Genomic DNA, 19,696 nt, shown 5'->3' on the forward strand with positions numbered 1-19,696 from the left:
CTGTATTAGGAGCTCTAACCCTTCAGATCACTAAAAAGAAAGGATGAAGATGCTCCTTCACCTCAAGCTTACAGCGAAGAGTGCTTCCATGAGATCACCATGAGAGATGGAGATCTGACTTCTAGCAGCTTAGGACACAAAGGTTGGCCTCTCCCTAGGAACACTTGGAGACCTGCTTTGGTATCAAAGCAAAGATGAATTGTTGCTGCATATGAAAAGTATCTGCATTTGCAGTCAAATCATATGTGAGTATTGAATGTACACCAGACAGGTCTCACAGGAGTCAGCTGATAGCCTGCCTAAGTCAACTACCTGGAAGGGTCATTGGGATCCAACAGAAAGAGACTATCATATCTCATGAGTCATGCTTGTTCATACCCCAGTTACAAATGAAACAAAGTTTGAAGAGGTCCAATCAGAGTTTTGGCTTCAAAAAAATGAAAGCTTTTCTTGGTTTAGAACACTTCAGCCACAAAAATTACTTTGAAAATGATTAGACTTCATAGCTGACTTTACCTCACAAATTACCCATATGTTCCAGCTCATGTTACAATTTCTTTGGGGAGCATTAAAATGATTTTTCAATTTTCTCACTCAATTTCTTCTATCTCTGCTGAAAATAAGAGATGACATCGTATGATAAGAGCAAATCACTTTCAATTAGACCAACTTGACTTTTGTCTTGCAGTCAATCAAATGCTGATCAAACGTGTTTTTTCCCCATAGAAAAATAAACTGTAGAGAATTAATAAAGAAGCACTTCTTATATTTCTCAAAATATAGAGGTTTGTTTTAAAATTCCTCTATTTTAAATCTTCTATCAAACTGATAAGCTGTGAATTTTAATATATCACTTTATCACATTGTCAAAACAAGAAAAAAAAAAGCCAAGAAATGTATTTCTGAAGAATAAACACAATAAGGTTTCTGTTGTAATACATTTCTTTAAAATGTAGAACTGTAATTATTTCAAATAGTCTGTGAAAATTAGCCCTTACTGATCAGCAGATTTTGTTTCTGTGACTTTTTGTCAGTAGAACATAATTTTATGCAGAACTTTCAAATCCATGTTCAGAACACAAAATGCTTTAAAAATATTTTGAGAGAACTAATATAAGAAAATTTATATTTAGCAGAAATTCCAAAAATAAAAGCACATGTTATGAAGTTAAATATTAGAGTTAGAGCAAATAATGAATAATATATACCATGAACTCAGAGTGTGTTAAAGAATTTGCTGATGAAGTAAATGTTTATGAATAAATAAATGTGAACCTTATAAGATATATCTGTAACATACTCTCTGAAATTATGCAGAGGCAGAAAGAAAACTGTAAATTTCACAAATACATGGAAATTAAACCACACATTCCTGAACAATCCATAGGTCAAAAAATAGAAGGTATAACTTTGATACAAATGAAAATGGAAACACAACCCACCAAAACATATGCAATTCAAAAGAAACTGTTCTAAGAGAGAAGTTTATAATAAAAAATGCCTACATTAAGAAAGAAAGATCACAAATACACAACATAACTTTACACTGCTGCTACTGCTGCTAAGTCGCTTCAGTTGTGTCCGACTCTGTGCGACCCCATAGACGGCAGCCCACCAGGCTCTCTACCAGGCAAGAACACTGGAGTGGGTTGCCATTTCCTTCTCCAGTGCACTTTACACTACAAAGAACTAAAGAAAAAAGAAGAAGAAGAAAAATAAACTAAGCTCAAAGTTAGTAGAAGGAAGGAAATAACAAAGTTTGGAGCAGAAATAAACAGAATTGAGACTAGAAAAGCAGTAGAAATGATAGATGAAACTGAGCTGGCGGCAGGAGAATGTCTCGGCAGTGCACCCACAGGTTTCAACAAGGCAGCAGGAGAGTGCCTTGCCTGTTGTGCGCACATCGGCCTTAGAAATGGGAGAACCAGACGACCATTCACACTTGCCTGCTCCAGTCAGGGAGTGGGGGAGTGCTGCAGGGCAGTGAGATAATGCCCTGCCCGCTCAGCCCTGCCTGTCTTAGCAAGGCAGTAGAAGGGTGCCACCTCCAAGCCCATCTCTACCTGCTAAGCAGGGTAGGTAAAGAGTGCAGTAAGGGCATTCACCAACACCTCCATCTCCAAGAAGACTTTCAACTGACTCTCCACAGATGACTTTAGATTAGCAAATGAGTCCCCTTTCCATAGAGGAGGCATTTTTCAAACTGTTCTTTCTTTACTGGGTCTCAGAACCAAGTGAGACTGCAGGCAAGCCCTTTGGACGAGGAACCTCAGTTTCCTACAGTACATTGAGTCCTTGGACATTATCCCCATTGGTTTTCTAACAGACGTTCTAGGGGTTCACCTCTCCAGTGCAGACCCCATCAGCGTCCCCTGATGTGGGACACCAACCCCTCAGTCCTCTGGGAGAAGCACAGGACTAGTGAAATTGTTCCATATTGTGTGTTGCCGTGCCGAGGTGGAGTTTTGCTGAGACTGTGTTTCCGCCTTTCCGACTCAACCTGATGGAGTCCTTTTATCTTTTATTGTGGAGAAGCAGTTTGTCTAGTTTTCAGATCTTCTTCAGAGGGAAATGATACATATGTAGCTATAGATTTGGTGTGTCCATCAGTTCAGTCACTCAGTCGTGTCCGACTATTTGCAACCCCATGAATCTCAGCACGCCAGGCCTCCCTGTCCATCAACAACTCCCGGAGTTCTCTCAAACTCACGTCCATTGAGTCGGTGATGCCATCCAGCCATCTCATCCTCTGTTGTCCCCTTCTCCTCCTGCCCCCAATCCTTCCCAGTATCAGAGTCTTTTCCAATGAATCAACTCTTCGCATGAGGTGGCCAAAGTATTGGAGGTTCAGCTTTAGCATCAGTCCTTCCAAAGAACACCCAGGACTTATCTCCTTTAGGATGGACTGATTGGATCTCCTTGCAGTCCAAGGGACTCTCAAGAGACTTCTCCAACACCACAGTTCAAAAGCATCATTTCTTCGGTGCTCAGCTTTCTTCACAGTCCAACTCTCACATCCATACATGACTACTGGAAAAGCCATAGCCTTGACTAGACGGACCTTTGTTGGCAAAGTAATGTCTCTGCTTTTGAATATGCTATGAGGAAGTAAGTTCAGGATCTTCCTACACTGCCATCTTGGACCACCATCCCCTCCAGGTAATTCTGATATAAACTAAAATTTGAGAACCAGTAGGTTAGCCCAAGAGAACACAAGCATTCGTGTGCATATGCACAGTACCTCACAGCCTTATAAATCTTGGGGGAAAGGGACAGCAGGAAGAAAGAAATGCCCCAAGATGACATGATGAACTAAGTTATCCTATAAGAAAAAGTTTAACTTAACTGAAATTTAGGACTTCCCTGGTGATCCAGTGTTTAAGAATTCACCTTGCAATGCAGGGGACACAGGAAGTTCCCACATGCTGCAGAGTAACTGAGCCCATGTACCACAACTACTGAGCCTGAGTGCCTAGGGCCCCTGCTCCACAACAAGAGAAGGCACTGCAATGAGAAGCCTGCTTACTGCAAAGAGTATCCCTCACTTCAACGAAGAGTAGTCCCGCTGCAACTAGAGAAAACATGGGCATAGCCATGAAGACCCAATGCAGCCAAAAATAAATTTTTAAAAAAGAAGAGCTGAAATTTAGATAGTTGTGGGCTTCCCAGGTGGCACTACTGGTAAAGTAGCCTGTCTGTGCAGGAGACATGAGACCCAGGTTTGTTCCCTAAGTCAGGAAGTTCCCTTGGAGAAGGACATGACAACCCACTCCAGTATTCTAACCTGGTGAAACCTGTGGACAGAGGAGCCTGGCAGGCTATGCCTCATAGGGTCACAAATATTCCAACACAACTGAAGCGACTTAGCAGAAGATAGATTTAACCCTCTAAAACTCAAAACTATATTAAAAATAATTAAGGAATGTTTAATTTATTTTATGTTCATCATATGATATTTTTAGTTATTTGTCACAGACTTCTTTTTCCATTCTTTCTCCTTTGGTTTAGGGAAGGCACCATGGTTAAGCACAGAGGTTCTGGACCCAGATACTTCTAACTTCAAACCCCAGCTCCCTCACTATATTTGCTATGCAACTTGGACGTGTAAACCTCTTTCCATTTCCTCATATTCAAAAGTGTGTGTTTGTGTGTGCTGAGTCATGTCCAACTCTTTGTGACCCCATGGACTGTAGCCCACCAAACTCCTCTGTCCATGGAGTTTTCCAGGCAAAAATACTGAAGCAGGGTGCCATTTTCTACTCCAAGGAATCTTCCCAATCCAAGGATCAAACCTGCATCTCTTACATCTCCCACGTTGGCAGGTGGATTCTTTACCTTTCAGTTACCTGGGAAATCCTAAAAGTTCAGATGACTCATAATTTAGAATCAGTCCTCTACATAGCTCTTGATGAATCAATATTCTATAACTTCTTTCCTATTTTAGTTTTTCAGTTTTCTGACATTTTAGTGTATGCATAAGTATGCACACATGCTCAGTCACTCAGTCATGTCTGACTCTTTCCAACCCTATGGACTATAGCCTGCCATAGACTAGGCTCCTCTGTCTATGGAATTTTCTAGGCAAGAATACTGCAGTGGGTTGCCATTTCCTACTCCAGGGGTAGGAGTAGGGTGGAAAAGGAAATGGCAACCCACTCCAGTATTATTGCCTGAAAAGCCCTGTGGACAGAGGAGCCTGGTGGGCTGCAGTCCATGGGGTCGCAAAGAGCCAGACATGACTGACTTCACTTCACTCCAGGGGTATCTTCCCAACCCAGGGATCAAACTCTTGTCTCTTGTGTCTCCTGCACTGGCAGGCAGATTCTTTACCACCGCACCACCTGTGACTAGAGTCTGCAAATGTAGGCATATAATAATTGAACCTCTTTCACAGAGTTGCTATAAGGGTTAAATAAATTCATACATGTAAAGCACTTGGTCCTCTATACATAGTAAGTTCTTCATAAGTGTAAGCTATTTAATATGCATTCACTTTTCTACTTCAATCAGATTTTAAGTTATTTGCATCTTAACTCATTATGTTTTAATAAAAGAAGAATTCTGTTTAAAATCTATATATTTAGTACATGGCATTGATTTAGTGATTTCAGTTTAGGATAAAAACAATGTGACAATATCTTGTTGAAGTACTGGAAAATCCTTAACAATCTTTATTTTATTTTAGTTGTTGAATTTAGTTGTGTTTGAAGGTAATTTACAGAAGTAAGTATTGGGGGGATTATATAAAGGTTTGATACTTGAAGAGTTTAAAGCTTTTATCAAAGGGAGAAACTAGCTGAATAGAAACAAATTTAATTAACAACAAAAAAAGTGATGTGGCTGCAGAAGTGTGTATGTGCGTGCTAAGTTGTTTCAGTCATGTCTGACTCTTTGCAACCCCATGGACTATAGCCTGCCAGTTCCTCTGTCCATGGGATTCTCCAGGCTAGAATATTGGAGTGGGTTGCCATGCCCTCCTCCCGGGGATCTTCCCAATCCAGGGATCAAACTTGTGACTCTTAAGTCTTCTGCATGGGCAGGCAGGTTCTTTACCACTAGTGCCACCTGGGAAGCCCCACAAAAGAATGCTTTGCATCTACAAATAAGAGTCACAGCAGTGAAAGTTTGGGGGAAAAAAGTGTTGATTGTTATGAATGTTTCCACAGGGCATACTGAGCCTACAACATTTTTCTTTCATTTCATTTAACTTTCTTCTTGGATATTTTCCTAGGATTTCTGTTAGCAGATTCATTGCACTTCAGCAAAACATTGCAACTTCTTCCAAAGCACTTTTCTCAACCAGAGAGCACATCACATCACAAGGGGAGCTAATTTAATTTATACATCCCTGCCATGCTGCCAAGTTGCTTCAGTCATGTCTCACTCTGTGCGACCCCATGGACTGCAGCCTACCAGGCTTCTCCGTCCATGGGATTCTCCAGGCAAGAACACTGGAGTGGGTTGCCATTTCCTTCTCCAACATCCCTGCCATAGCCCGGTCCTAAGGGTTCATCAGACTTTCTCAGAAGGGGTTCCAGGCACATGTACTTAATCGAATAGTCTCCTCAAGGGACTGGGATATTCTGCAACTCATCTCACATTAAGCCCTCATCTTCCACCAACCATACACACACATAACTACAAACTACTGTTCTAAATGGCAGCTGGTTCCCCAACAGAAATATTCGAACCATGCATTCCACACAAAATAGCACAGTATGGTTGTTAAAATCTGAGGCTCTGGAGCCAGGATGGGTTTGAACTCAGACTCCTGTATATGTGATCTTGGCCAGTTCACCCTTTAATGCTACTGTTTATTATATCAGCTATAAGTAACATTGAGTGTTTTCTATGTTCCAGGCATGCAATAAACACTAAACATGGATTAATTCATTTCTACAACAAGTCTATGAACTTGGTGCTATTATTAACTCAATTTTAAAGATAAGGAAATGGAGGCTTAGAGAAAAGGTAAGTAATAGTTAACTTGTTTAAAATTATATACTCAAACAGTAATGGAGCTGGGCTAGCACCCAGGCTACCTAACACTAGAGATCACGCACTTGGTCAATTCATTATATTAACTTTCTGGAACACAAAAACAGTAAGAGAGAAAAACCTACTAGGAAAAACAGGAGCTCACAAATCTAAAATGGAAATCAAAATGAATTGCAGTATCCTGGCACTGTGCCAGAAAATAAAGTGATCAAAAAATAGGAATGGTAGATAATGTTCTAAGGAAAGTAATGGAGTGGTTGCCCATAAAGGCGTTTTGCTGATACAAAAGGGATTTCCATACCAGCTTCTTCCCCACAACTAACCTGTTAAATGAAGAATGGCAGATGTCATATTCACACTTAGCCTTATTAATAGACTTTTCATGAAAGCACTTCCAGTATGACAGCTGTTCAGCAGGCCTAGAAATCATCAAGTTCAAAGGTGGGACAGGAAGATACAGGGCTCTGGGAGGGAGGTCTTCAGGGGGAAGGAAACAGAGGGAGACTAGAAAAAACAGGTATTATTTTGGGAAAGTTGAGGGAAGATTGGGCCAAAAAATGTAGGCTAATTTTACAAATATGCACCCAAAAATAGATCTTCTTGACTTTGTATTGAACAATATTTGCCCAAGTATAATTATGAATACTATTTATGGCTCTCAACTTTTTGAATCAACCTATGGAAGGACTGATGCTAAAGCTGAAACTCCAATACTTTGGCCACCTCATGCGAAGAGTTAACTCATTGGAAAAGACCCTGATGCTGGGAGGGATTGTGGGCAGGAGGAGAAGGGGACGACAGAGGATGAGATGGCTGGATGGCATCACTGACTCGATGGACATGAGTTTGGGTAAACCCCAGGAGTTGGTGATGGACAGGGAGGCCTGGCTTGCTGCGGTTCATGGGGTCTCAAAGAGTCAGACACAACTGAGCAGCTGAACTGAACTGAACTGATGGACTAGTCACAAAAGACCTAATTTGGGTTATAAAACAGATTGTAACTATTATAGTGTTATGGATTCAGCCATGAGAAAAAATCAAACTACTGGTGCCTTAAACATGACAGTTTATTGTCCTTTCATGTGAAAAGAGTCTATAAATAAATGGTCTAGGGCTTGTACATTTCCATCAGGAGAGACCTAGGCTTCTTTTACCAAAATGAGGCTTCCACTCAGGACCCACAATGGCTGCTCAAGCATCAGACATAACATCCACATTCCAGACAGCAGGAAGGGACATTTCCTGGAAGCCACACTGGACACTTCTACTTGCATCCTACTGACCAGCCACATGGTCACACCTAATCACAGGGAGACTGGGAAAAGTGGTTTCTATTCAGGGCAGCCACCTGTCCGGCTAAACAGAGATTCTATTACAAATGTAGAGGTGAGGAATGGATATAGGGTGACAATTACCAGCTTTACCCACAGTTATCATCCTTGGCAATGTAAAAGGACAGATAATAGAAATTAGAAGATGAAGGTAGGAAAGGGAGCTGAAGAGAAATGTATAAATAGTTACAAAACAAGGAGTTAAGAAATACTATTTATGTTTACAGAAAAATTTAAGTACAACTATTGCTGCTTTATTGACTATGCCAAAGCCTTTGACTGTGTGGATCACAATCAACTGGAAAATTCTGAAAGAGATGGAATCCCAGACCACCTGACCTGCCTCTTGAGAAACCTGTATGCAGGTCAGGAAGCAACAGTTAGAACTGGACATGGAACAACAGATTGGTTCCAAATAGAAAAAGGAGTACGTCAAGGCTGTATATTGTCACCCTGCTTATTTAACTTCTATGCAGAGTACATCATGAGAAACGCTGGGCTGGAAGAAACACAAGCTGGAATCAAGATTGCCGGGAGAAATATAGATCACCTCAGATATGCAGATGACACCACCCTTATGGCAGAAAGTGAAGAGGAACTAAAGAGCCTCTTGATGAAAGTGAGACAGGAGAGTGAAAAAGTTGGTCTAAAGCTCAACATTCAGAAAACGAAGATCATGGCATCTGGTCCCATCAGTTCATGGGAAATAGATGGGGAAACAGTGGAAACAGACTTTATTTTGGGGGGCTCCAAAATCACTGCAGATGGTGATTGCAGCCATAAAAATTAAAAGACGCTTACTCCTTGGAAGGAAAGTTATGACCAACCTATATAGCATATTCAAAAGCAGAGACATTACTTTGCCAACAAAGGTCTGTCTAGTCAAGGCTATGGTTTTTCCTGTGGTCATGTATGGATGTGAGAGTTGGACTGTGAAGAAAGCTGAGAGCCAAAGAATTGATGCTTTTGAAGTGTGGTGTTAGAGAAGACTCTTGAGAGTCCCTTGGACTGCAAGGAGATCCAACCAGTCCATCCTAAAGGAGATCAGTCTGGGGTTTTCTTTGGAAGGAATGATGCTGAAGCTGAAACTCCAGTACTTTGGTCACCTCATGCGAAGAGTTGACTCATTGAAAAAGACTCTGATGCTGGGAGGGATTGGGGGTAGGAGGAGAAGGGGACAACAGAGGATGAGATGATTGAATGGCATCACCGACTCGATGGACATGAGTTTGAGTTGGTGATGGACAGGGAGGCCTGGTGTGCTGCGATTCATGGGGTTGCAAAGAGTCGGACACGACTGAGTGACTGAACTGAACTGAACTGAAGAAATTTAAAATACTGTAGTTACATAGTCACTGGGAAGAGAAAAAGAAGTTGTTGTTCAGTTGCTCAGTCGGACTCAAAAGTGTCCGACTCTTTGAGACCCCATGGACTATATAGCATGCCAGGTTTCCCTGTCCTTCACCATCTTCTGGAGTTTTTCTCAAACCCATGTCCATTGAGTCAGGGATGCCATCCAACCATCTCATCCTCTGTCATCCCTTCTCCTCTTGCCTTCAGTCTTTCCCAGCATCAGGATCTTTTCCAATGAGTCGACTCTTCACATCAGGAGGTCAAAGTAAAGAATACATATTGATAATTAGTATAACCGACCTTATGCCAAGAGCCAACTCATTGGAAAAAACTCTGATGCTGGGAAAGACTGAAGGCAAAAGAAGGGGGCAGCAGAGGATGAAATGATGAGAGAGCATCACTGACTGTGGTGATGGACATATGAACATAAATTTAAGCAAACTCGGAGAGACAGTGGAGGACAGAGGATGCTGGCTTACTGCAGTCTGTGGGGTTGCAAACAGTAGGATACAATTTGGTGACTGAACAACAACAATAAGAAAGTAAAATCATAAATCTCTTATGTTCTTTCTGGGAAACAGATCTAGGGAGGGAAGAGAAGGGATGGGAAAGTGGGCTGGAAGATAAGAGAGACAGTGAGAGTCAACCTACTGGGAAAAGGGAGCTCATGAATTTAATATATAACAAATTAAAAATTAAAAGAGAAATTCTGTTTTAAGAGAATACAGTAATTCTTAAGAGAGTATTCTCTTAAGAGTATTCTTTAAGAGAATACAGTAATACAGTAAATTTTAGTGTCTAAAGGCTTATGAATGTATTCCATTTATGAACTTCCTCCCTCTCACCAAAAACAATCAAAAAATTTAATCTATTCATGGTTTATATGCACAAAAGAAGTGATAATGATGTAACTTTATTAGAAAAAAGTGAAAATTAAAGTTAATTATACATAGAAAAGATACAGTGCCCTTTAGCTTCAAATTCCTTAAAAAAGCCAAAAGTGTCTTTCAAAATCCCCTAAAACATTTCTGTCCACTCCATCACCTTTCAGTCAGGTCTGCTTTTCTAAAAGCACTGACATTTGGAAAAAATTTTAAACCACCTTATTTTCTTTTACACATCTCCTTCATTATTGTTGCTGAAAATGTCAGAAACGCATTTGCTAAATTCTTTTAACATATTCTGTGTTTATGTTTTAAGATCCTGAAAAAATGTCACACTATTTTCATGTAGTTTATATAATATTTTTAAGTATTTCAGTTGCATCATAGGTTAAATAGGCTTGGAATATAACTATCATTTATAATACAGTTTTTCAACAGGAAAATATTCTCTGAGTGCCAAACAACTGATCTGTAAATAACCTGGAAATGTAAACCCATCCCGGAAGGACTGCTCTGCTCAGATGCCTTAATTCATCTGACCCATGAATCTACAGTTACAACCTAAAAAGTTGATGCCATGATGATGAAGATGTGAACTGATAAATAAGATGAAAACTAAAACCAGATGTGACTTTTTTATTGTATACTTCATGCTGTCTAAGAAAAATAGCACACATTTCTGGAGTAGTGCCATGTTTGAAGTCCTACAGTTTTGTGTAACATCAGCAGAATAGAGCCTGATGTCAGCAACGTTTTCCTGAGCTGGTCATATGTCTTGAAGGGAGGATGTCAGCTTCTCAAAGAGAATATTATATGCCAAGCAATGCAGTATAAAGTACTAAATCCTATCATTCAACTGTATGGAACAAGATTCAGTCATACACACCTACAATCATGGGAGGTAGTGATAAGATGTTATCCATTCTATTGGCCATTCAATAAAGTTTATCTATTAATTATGAATGATTACCCTTCTGTGAAAGTGATTCAATAAATAGTTTTTGTCCATCTAACAGAACCCTAAACTTTAAGAATGAATATTAAAATATGTGAAAAGGGGCAAAGACTCTGTAATGCTGTATTTCACCAAAAATTCTTAGAAGATATTTTTCCCAATTAAAATTAACCTTGTGTTGCAGATGCCTAACACTGAATATTTTGAAAGGCCGGGTATAGCAACAGAGCTTTGAGTTAACTTACTAAGGATTATACTTCTTGGTTTGTGTAAAGGGTCAGTCTTTTCTGCTAAATATAGCCATTCAACTTTGTTTACTTACAAAAAATATTTTTAACAAATGGAACAGAACTAAAGGACAATTTTCACAAATAGCAACTCTTACGAAGAAAACCTTTGCTAGCCTTGGTTTCTTTTCATTATACATTACATTGTTCTGTTGTAATTGACAGAAAGTTTTCTTCAGAATTGCTAAGTTCAGAATATTTCAGGCCATCCTGTGACTGTTAGAATAAAATATTTTAAAAAATGAATTTCTTTCAGTAGAATTCTCTATATTTTGTATCTTTTTGGCATATTTGTCTGCAACATATCTGAAATTGCTCTGAGTACAATACTTTGGCCACCTGATGCTAAGAGCCAACTCATTGGAAAAGACTCTGATGCTGGGAAAGACTGAAGGCAGGAGGAGGAGGGGTCAACAGAGGATGAGATGGTTGAATGGCATCACCAATTCAATGGATATGTTTGAGCAAACTCAGGGAGATAGTGGAGGACAGATAGCCCTGGTGTGCTGCAGTTCGTGTGGTTGCAAAGAGTCAGACACGACTTAGCAACTGGACAATTGTTCACAGAACAAATAAGATCCTTGAAGAGACTATATATATTTATTATACACTATTCATAACTTTTTTCTTGTGTTTTAATTCTACTTTGCAATTTATAAATTGTGTGTAAGTTCTAAGTATGCTCATCATTATGTTTGTATAGTCACTTCTATCAGGGAAACAAGACTGTTATATGTTCTTGAAAGGAAATGCATTCTTCCCTTGAAGATAATGTTTTAGATACTTGGAGTAGGGTTAATAATTGATCTCTCTGGTTTAAATAAAGTAATCCATTTTCAAAAAGCCTCTTCCTCAACTTGCCCCTTAAATTTCAGTGTTTCTTGTATCTCCTTCCTCCATCTCCCAGATTACCTTAAGCAATCTTCTGAGTTGATCTGAAGTACATGTTCAGTGAGATCCAGAATGCAGGTGACTCCACTGTCTACACCTCCAGTCACATTTCTCCTGAGCCCTACTACCGTGAAACTACCTGCCCACCCCCCACCGCCCCCACCCCGGAGGTCCCAAAGACACATCTATACTTATCTTCTTTACCTCACATTTTATAAAGCCTCCTATGAAGCTTATCTTAATAAATGACACCTCTGTTACCTGAACTGGACATGAGAATTATCCTATGTTTTTCCCTTTCTCTAATTCCCTAAGCATCCAATCAATCATCCAAGATCCAATCCTATGGATCTGTTATACCAGAATGTTCCCAGCAGACCCCAGCAGAAATATGACACAAGTTGCTACTGCTGCTGCTGCTGCTAAGTCGCTTCAGTCGTGTCCGACTCTGTGAGACCCCAGAGACAGCAGCCCACCAGGCTCCCCTGCCCCTGGGATTTTCCAGGCAAGAACACTGGAGTGGGTCACCATTTCCTTCTCCAATGCATGAAAGTGAAAAGTGAAAGTGAAGTCGCTCAGTCATGTCCAACTCTTAGCAACCCCGTGGACTGCAGCCCACCAGGCTCCTCCGTCCATGGGATTTTCCAGGCAAGAGTACTGGAGTAGGATGCCATAGCCTTCTCTGCAAGTTGCTACAGACCTCCTCAATTCTATGCCCACCTTCTCACCCCCAATTCACATGGGAATCTATTCTCTTAACCTTCAGGGGCTTGGGGAGCTGAAGAAAGAGAAAGGAGATCAGTCTGTGATAGTGAAATAGTATAGAAATAAGAGCAGTACAGTATCTATTTCACAATCAGTTCAAAGGGACTATTCTGACCCTGTATAGAGAATGGGATGCATTATCAGTCACCTGGTTTTCCTGTATCTTGTGACACTCCTTCAACTGACCCTCCACAGAACTACAAGGGTAGCCTTTCAAAACCATTAACTTAAAGATTTTATTTTCCTGTTAATGAAATATCAAAAACTTCCTATAGCTTCAAAGTGATACCACCTCTTTGCTTCCCTATTATCCCCATTAGTCCCATGCTCTGGGGCTCCATTAGATCACTAGTAGTTACCAGAATATATCCTAGTGTTTCATGTCACTGTGATCTCACACGTACTGTCCCCTCTTCTTGGGTTACCTTCCTCTTTTCTCACACAACCAATATGCTAATACTTATTTATTCTTGAAAATTATTCAGATTTTGCCCTCCAAGGAAAGTTTTCTTCGGCCCCTAGAATAAGTTATATACCCATTGTATGTGTTCCCAAAGCATTCAACATTTGCCTCTGTCACACTCACCAACTGTTGTAAGGTCTTTGAGGAAGTATTAGTCATCTTTCCTTTATCCCTGTACTGCCTGGCACATAATAAATATACAATAAATTTTTCTGTATAATAATATAACTGTTTTCATAGATGTATATTTTCCTAGTTCCAAACAAATTGGTTTACAAATATATTTTGTGAGCTCAATCTGCTCAGAAGTTTTATAGACTCTATTCTGGGATATTGAAAGTCACCTCATACACCACACATAAATAATCAACTGTCAAAGAGAATACAATAAATTACACTAACTCCAAAACTGCATCAAATGTAAGTTGTTGTTCAGTTGATGTAAGTTGTTGTTCAGTTGCTCAGTCATGATCACCGACTCTGCGATCCCATCAGTTCAATTCAGTTGCTCAGTCATGTCCAGCTCTTTGTGACCCCAGGGACTGTACCACGCCAGGGTTCCCTGACCATCATCAACTCCTAAAGTTTGCTCAAACTCATGTCCATTGAGTCGGTGATGCCATCCAACCATCTCATCCTCTGTCGTCCCCTTCTCCTCCTGCCTTCAATCTTTCCCAGCATCAGAGTCTTTTCCAATGAGTAGGCTCTTCACATCAGGTGGCCAAAGTATTGGAGTTTCAGCTTCAGCATCAGTCCTTCCAGTGGATATTCAGGACTGATTTTTTTTAGGATTGACTGGTTGGATCTCCTTGCAGTCCAAGGGACTCTCAAGAGTCTTCTCCAACACCACAGTTCAAAAGCATCAATTCTTCAGTACTCAGCTTTCTTTATAGTCCAACTCTCACATCCGTACATGACTACTGGAAAAACCATAGCTTTGTAGACAGAAGTTTGTTGGCAGAGTAAAATCTCTGCTTTTTAATATTCTGTCTAGGTTGGTCATAGCTTTTCTTCCGAGGAGCAAGCATCCTTTAATTTCATGGCTACACTCACCATCTGCAGTGATTTTGGAACCCAAGAAAATAGTCTCTGTTTCCCTTGTTTCCCCATCTATTTGCCATGAAGCTATGGGACCAGGTGCCATGATCTTAGTTTTCTGAATGTTGAGTTGTAGGCCAACTTTTTCACTCTCCTCTTTCACTTTCATCAAGAGACTCTTTAATTCCTCTTCACTTTCTACCACAAGGGTGGTGTCATCTGCGTATCTGAGATTATTGATATTTCTTCCAGCATCTTGATTCCAGCTTCTGCTTCATCCAGCCCAGTATTTTGCATGATGTACTCTGCACATAAGTTAAATAAGCAGGGTGACAATATACTTCCTTGACGTATTCCTTTCCTGATTTGGAACCAGTCTGTTGTTCCATCTTAGAACAGTCCAGTTCTAACTGTTGTTTCTTGACCTGCATACAGATTTCTCAGGAGGCAGGTCAGGTGGTCTGGTATTCCCATCTCTTGAAGAATTTTCTACAGTTTGTTGTGATCCACACACTCAAAGGCTTTGATGCAGTCAATAGAGCAGAAGTAGATGTTTTTCTGGAACTCTCTTGGTTTTTCGATGATCCAATGGATGTTGGCAATTTGATCTCTGGTTCCTCTGCCTTTCCTAAAACCAGCTTGAACATCTGGAAGTTCACAGTTCATGTACTGTTGAAGCCTAGCTTGGAGAATTTTGAGCATTACTTTGCTAGCATGTGAGATGGGTGCAATTGTGTGGTAGTTTGAGCATTCTTTGGCATTGATTTCTTTAGGATTTGAATGAAAACTGATCTTTTCCGGTCTTATGGCCACTGCTGAGTTTTCCAAATTTGCTGGCATATTGAGTGCGGTACTTTCACAGCATCATCTTCCAGGATTTGAGATAGCTCAACTGGAATTCCATCACCTCCATTAGCTTTGCTCACAGTGATCCTTCCTAGGGCCTACTTGACTTCGCAGTCCAGGATGTCTGGCTCTAGGTGAGTGATCACACCATCATGATTATCTGGGTCATTAAGATCTTTATTGTATAGTTCTTCTGCGTATTCTTGCCACCTCTTAATATCTTCTGCTTTTGTTAGGTCCATACCATTTCTGTCCTTTATTGAGCCCATCTTTGCATGAAATGTTCCCTTGGGTAACTTGCTTGAAGAGATCTCTAGTCTTTCCCATTCTATTGTTTTCCTCTATTTCTTTGCACTGATCACTGAGGAGCTTTCTTATCTCTCTGTGCTATTCTTTGGAATTCTGCATTCAAATGGAGGGCACAAACAAATCTTTGAGGGCACAAACAAAACCTTGTATGCACCAGGACCCAGTAGAAAGGAGCAGTGGCCCCACAAGAGACTGACCCAGACTTGCCTGTGAGTGCCCAGAAGTCTCAGGTGGAGGCGTGGGTTGGCAGTGGCCTGCTACATGGTCAGGGGCATTGAGTGTGCCAGTGCATGCAGGAGACCTTTTGAAGGATACTGCCATTATCTTCATTAGCTCCACCATAGTTTTGTCTCAGGTCAAACAACAGGGAATGAAAACAGCCCCACCCATCAACAGAAAATTGGATTAAAGATTTAGTGAGCATGGCCCTGCCCATCAGAACAAGACCCAGTTTCTCCCTCAGTCAGTCTCTCTCATCGGGAAGCTTCCATAAGCCTCTTATCCTTCTCCATCAGAGGGCAGACAGAATGAAAACCACAATCACAGAAAACTAACCAAACTGATCACATGGACCACAGCCTTGTCTAACTCAATGAAACTATGAGCCATGCTGTGTAGAACCACCCAAGATGGACAGGTCATGGTGGAGAGTTCTGACAAAAGGTGGTCACTGGAGAAGGGAATGGAAAACCACTTCAGTATTCCTGCCTTGAGAACCCCATGAACAGTATGAAAAGGCAAAAAGATAGGACACTGAAAGATGAAGTCGCCAGGTCAGTAGGTGCCCAATATGCCCTTGGAGATCAGTAGAGAAATAATTCCAGAAAGAATGAAGAGATGGAGCCAAAGCGAAAATAACCCCCAGTTGTGGATGTAACTGATGAAGAAAGTAAAGTCCGATGCTTTAGTGAGCAATATTGCATAGAAACCTGGAATGTTAAGTCCCTGAATCAAGGTAAATTAGCAGTGGTCAAGCAGGAGATGGCAAGAGTGAACACTGACATTTTAGGAATCAGTGAACTAAAATGGACTGGAATGGGCAAATTTAATTCAGATGAACATTATATCTACTACTGTGGGCAAGACTCCCTCAGAAGAAATGGAGTGGCCATCATAGTCAATAAAAGAGTCCGAAATGCACTACTTGGGTGCAATCTCAAAAACGACAGAATGATCTCTGTTCGTTTCCAAGGCAAACCATTCAATATCACAGTAATCCAAGTCTATGCCCTGACCAGTAATACTGAAGTAGCTGAAGCTGAACAGTTCTATGAAGACCTACAAGACCTTCTAGAACTAACACCCAAAAAAGTTGTCCTTTTCATCATAGGGGACTGAAATGTAAAAGTAGGAAGTCAAGAGATACCTGGAGTAACAGGAAAATTTGGCCTTGGAGTACAAAACGAAGCAGGGCAAAGGCTAACAGAGTTTTGCCAAGAAAACACACTAGTCATAGCAAACACCCTCTTCCAACAACACAAGAGAAGACTCTACATATGGACATCACCAGATAGTCAATACAAAAATCAGATTTATTATATTCTTTGCAGCTAAAGCTCTATACAGTCAGCAAAACAAGACTGGGAGCTGACTGTGGCTCAGATCATGAACTCCATATTGCCAAATTCAGACTAAAATTGAAGAAAGTAGGGAAAACCACTAGGCCATTAAGCTATAACCTAAATCAAATCCTTTATGATTATACAGTGGAAGTGACAAATAGATTCAAGGGATTAGATCTGATAGGCAGAGTGCCTGAAGAACTATGGACAGAGGTTCGTGACATTGTACAGGAGATATGATCAAGACCATCTCCAAGAAAAAGAAATGCAAAAAGGCAAAATGGTTGTCTGAGGAGGCCTTACAAATAGCTGAGAAAAGAAAAGAAGCTAAAGGCAAAGCAAGAAATAAAAAGATATACCCATTTAAATGTGACCCCATGGACTGCAGCAAATGTAAGTTAACTTTTATTAACTCAGCACCTTCTTCATATCTTGGAATGCTTCATAGGCGTAATTATGGACATCAGTTTCCTTTGTATTATAAATAAAAGAAGCTTACATAATGATAATGATTTTCAGCCTTGATCCTGGAATATTTGGTGTATTCACATTTATTATTTTTACCAGAATTAATTCTAAGTTGTATGGCATGCATTTTATAAGTGATAATCTTAGCAATAGTTGTTATTTTCAAACAATCCTTCCAAGAATTTTGAAATAGAAGATATGGAGAGATCCCAGACTCCAAGCCAAATTCAGTTGGAATTGCAATGCAAGTCAATTTTTTTTTCAAATTGTAACCTAGCTAGATATATCCAAACTCAGAGATCATTATGCTGTAAAACACATAAAAAACTCATAAAATGTCCTGCAGAGCTAAACCCTCTAAAGGTACATAACATACTCATTTGTCAAAGATCATTTGCTCAACTTGCTGGTGAGCAACTATTTAAACAAAATTAATATGCAAGTACAAAAGACAAAAATAGTCCTTTCTCTAACTTGCTAGTTCAGTTCAGTTCAGTTCAGTCGCTCAGTCATGTCCGACTCTTTGCGACCCCATTAATCACAGCACGCCAGGCCTCCCTGTCCATCACCAACTCCCGGAGTTCACTCAGACTCACGTCCATCGAGTCAGTGATGCCATCCAGCCATCTCATCCTCTGTCATCCCCTTCTCCTCCTGCCCCCAATCCCTCCCAGCATCAGAGTCTTTTCCAATGAGTCAACTCTTCGCATCAGGTGGCCAAAGTACTGGAGTTTCAGCTTTAGCATCAGTCCTTCCAAAGAAATCCCAGGGCTGATCTCCTTCAGAATGGACTGGTTGGATCTACTTGCAGTCCAAGGGACTCTCAAGAGTCTTCTCTAACACCACACTTCAAAAGCATCAATTCTTCGATGCTCAGTTTTCTTTACAGTCCAACTCTCACATCCATACATGACCACTGGAAAAACCATACCCCTGACTAGATGGACCTTTGTTGGCAAAGTAATGTCTCTGCTTTTCAATATGGTATCTAGGTTGGTCATAACTTTCCTTCCAAGGAGTAAGCGTCTTTTAATTTCATGGCTTCAGTCACCATCTGCAGTGATTTTGGAGCCCAGAAAAATAAAGTCTGACACTGTTTCTACTGTTTCCCCATCTATTTCCCATGAAGTGGTGGGACTGGATGCCATGATCTTTGTTTTCTGAATGTTGAGCTTTAATCCAACCTTTTCACTCTCCTCTTTCACTTTCATCAAGAGGCTCTTTAGTTCCTCTTCACTTTCTACCATAAGGGTGGTGTCATCTGCATATCTAAGGTTATTGATATTTCTCCCAGCAATCTTGATTCCAGTTTGTGCTTCTTCCAGTCCAGCGTTTCTCATGATGTACTCTGCATAGAAGTTAAATAAGCAGGGTGACAATATACAGCCTTGACGTGCTCCTTTTCCTATTTGGAACCAGTCTGTTGTTCCATGTCCAGTTCTAACTGTTGCTTCCTGACCTGCATATAGGTTTCTCAAGAGGCAGGTCAGATGGTCTGGGATTCCCATCTCTTGAAGAATTTTCCACAGTTTATTGTGATCCACACAGTCAAAGGCTTTGGCATAGTCAATAAAGCAGAAACAGATGTTTTTCTAGAACTCTCTTGCTAAGATACTTGCTAAGTACCTTCTATTTTCAAAAATACTGGATACATATTTTCCCAAATAAACATAAAAGATCTCTTCTTGAACATTGTACTAGAAACACAGCATCTAACTTAAATATTATAATTCTTGAAAAACCCTTTATTTGCATAAGTCATGTATGCTCCATGAACAATTAGCAGACTCTCTGTATTATAATTTGAAATGCCTTTCACATTAAGGCATGTGTTATTATTTTATGTATGAAAATGAAGATACTGAGTTGCCACCAGTGTGACTTGCATTTTGAGTTGTTTTTTCAAACAGGAATAATAGGTTTTCTCTTAGCCACCCACTTTTGATCAGTGGCTGGTATGTGTGAGATGGCCACCTAGAATTCTTGCATTGTCTATAGCCTCATAATAGAGATTTAGTCTGCATAATAGGCATTTGAAAGGATAGA

The 19,696-nt window shown here is 40.3% G+C and overlaps 1 long non-coding RNA gene across 1 annotated transcript; it reads left to right on the forward strand.

Annotated features, from left to right (window-relative positions):
• Window positions 1–2,946: 2,946 nt before the first annotated feature.
• LOC129634175 (uncharacterized) lies at window positions 2,947–10,975 on the forward strand. Its single transcript, XR_008705457.1, has 3 exons — window positions 2,947–3,159; window positions 6,361–6,471; window positions 10,494–10,975. It is a non-coding gene; the product is annotated as an uncharacterized LOC129634175 (long non-coding RNA).
• The last annotated feature ends 8,721 nt before the right edge of the window (window positions 10,976–19,696 follow it).

The sequence above is a fragment of the Bubalus kerabau genome, chromosome 19 (assembly GCF_029407905.1).
Source record: "Bubalus kerabau isolate K-KA32 ecotype Philippines breed swamp buffalo chromosome 19, PCC_UOA_SB_1v2, whole genome shotgun sequence".
NCBI classification, from domain to species: domain Eukaryota; kingdom Metazoa; phylum Chordata; class Mammalia; order Artiodactyla; family Bovidae; genus Bubalus; species Bubalus kerabau.